This window comes from Palaemon carinicauda, chromosome 6 (assembly GCF_036898095.1).
Source record: "Palaemon carinicauda isolate YSFRI2023 chromosome 6, ASM3689809v2, whole genome shotgun sequence".
NCBI classification, from domain to species: Eukaryota; Metazoa; Arthropoda; class Malacostraca; order Decapoda; family Palaemonidae; genus Palaemon; species Palaemon carinicauda.
In genome coordinates, this window is record NC_090730.1 from 177,954,492 (window position 1) to 177,956,991 (window position 2,500).

Consider the following 2,500-nt stretch of genomic DNA (forward strand, 5'->3'; position numbering starts at 1 on the left):
ATATATATATACATATATATATATATATATATATATATATATATATATATTATATATATATATATATATATATATATATATATATATATATATATATATATATATATATATATATATATATATATACATATTTCTATATATATATATATATATATATATATATATATATATATTATATATATATATCTATATATAATATATAAATAATATATATATATATATATATATATATATATATATATATATATATATATATATATATATATATATATATATATATATATATATATATAGCATCTACATGCTCTAGTAGTGAGACTCTAGAAGAGATATATTTTTACAATAACTTAGATATAGTAAAACATGAAACAATAATGAAAAAAAGAGTAGAGAATAAAATAAGAGAAAAAGTCTAAAAACATACGATTGAAGGTTTTATGTGAGGCACGCCTAGAAAAAAAAAAAGGTTATCACGTTCGAGCCGTTGCTCGTTTAGATATCAAGCAGTTTTATTCCTCCCATGTAGCCGACGTATCTGGTGTAACTTTTCAGGGTTTTTTGTTGTTGATTATTCGTAATATTATTCTATTTTTTATCTATATCTCAAGTCTTTTCACATAGGAAGCATCTCTGTAGGCGCTCGCCGGACTGGAGTTCGATCCTTCTCAAATGCGATAGTTTCTTTAGAGTCTTCAACCATACTATCCTTGTGAGCCAAGAGTGTGGTGTTTCGGGGGAGCCTGTACTTTAGGTCTACCTACTGAGTCATTAACAGCCATTACCTGGGCTTCCATGGTCCCAGCTTGGCTGGAGAGTAGTCATAGACGATGACGGTATGTAAATATGGTCAGTCTCTTAGGCATTGATCTGCTAGATTGCCTCTGCCATTCATGGGTGACCTTTAAAATCCTTTAAATGAAACCGTTTCCAGTCTGCTGTTGATCAATAGCCTCAAACATGACCTTATTCATGTTCGGGGTTTAGCCAGTTTCCATTATAACGCTAGCCACTAAATATTGGTGATAGTGGGAGACTTTAGTCACATCACTCAAGGCTAATCAACCTATTAGGGGTGGCCCATTGTAATACAACTATACTGATCATGGCTATACACAAACGCTTTCCCCATGTTAAGGTATTATCACTCAGAAAGATATGATATGATATATAACCGAAAAATTCTCTTAAAAATGAAATCTGTTCACATTTTGAAAATAACTTTTCATGAGACATAAACGTACTAAGTTTATGAAAAAATACGGCATTATTATGTTTTCGGAAAGGAGAGAACAGTTTCGAGAAATCTTTTATTGTTTCTTATATAATGATTATAGTTTTGGTTCATTGTTATATGAGAATACGGCTGTTATTCCTATTGTACCATACATGCTTTTGTACACAATTGAACGGATTCATAGTATGCAACTAAATGAAATAAAACCTAAAACCATAAGTTATTATAAGGCAATTGCCCAAGTATATTTTGCGTACCATGGGCCCTTTATATGTTTTCGTGTGAGCATTGTTATTCAAGTAACCACCGAGGAAGAAGTGCTAGTTTTAACCCAGTGTGCTTAGTCTCTTATTTTAGAGTGAAAGGATAACTGCTGGTGCTTTTTCTCCTTGGATTCAAGTCTTCATATATTTAGTGAGTAGGAAATTCGTAGAAATTATATATCGACTCTGTTATGTAATCTTTTCTGACACAAAACTAGTAAACGGTAAAAGGGACTTTACATTTCAAAAGTAGCTATTAATTTTGCTATTGTGTTAATGGGAGGGAAGTAATTAAACTACCTTTCGAAAAGTGGCTAGGATCATTAGATTAAATCTAAATATTTGTGATAAATGATTTTTTTTTTATTGTTACAAGCGAATTTAATCTTTACTCTCACAAAATTACCGTATAGGGAATTTACACTCCCTAAATTGCTCTGTATGTGTCTGTTTCGTTAAAGGATAGCAATAATTAGGCTACCTTTCAAGAAGTAACTAAGATCATTAAATTTAATATTTATAATTCTGACCATTGAAAATTTTAACATTTCATAATTTCTCTTATTTTATTGTTACAAACGGAGTGGGGAAAACTACACATGTGAACTGAAGGTAATCTAATTATTTGGTAAACATACATACAATTCTTCAGTTGTAACCTGTACTTTTATGTATTAACCAAAAGGGTTTTACCTTTTATTTTCATATGGTAACTCACTTTTTGATGGACGTCCTAAGTCGTGTTTCCCAGGGCTCCATAAAAGGAGAAAATGAGAAGGATTTGCAATAGGAAGAGAAAATGGGTTAGTTTTCTGCATGACAAAAAATTTGGGTTTTATATGAAATCAATAGAGATGAAGAGACCTCAGTACTTTAAACAAAATCAAATGGACTGAAAGGAGAAGGGAAACACTTCAGTACCTCCGCCAACGAAGTTTGAAAGTTATTTTTTTCGCCCATGTGTGTGTTTGTTTGTGTGTGTATCTGTGTGTTAGTTTGATAA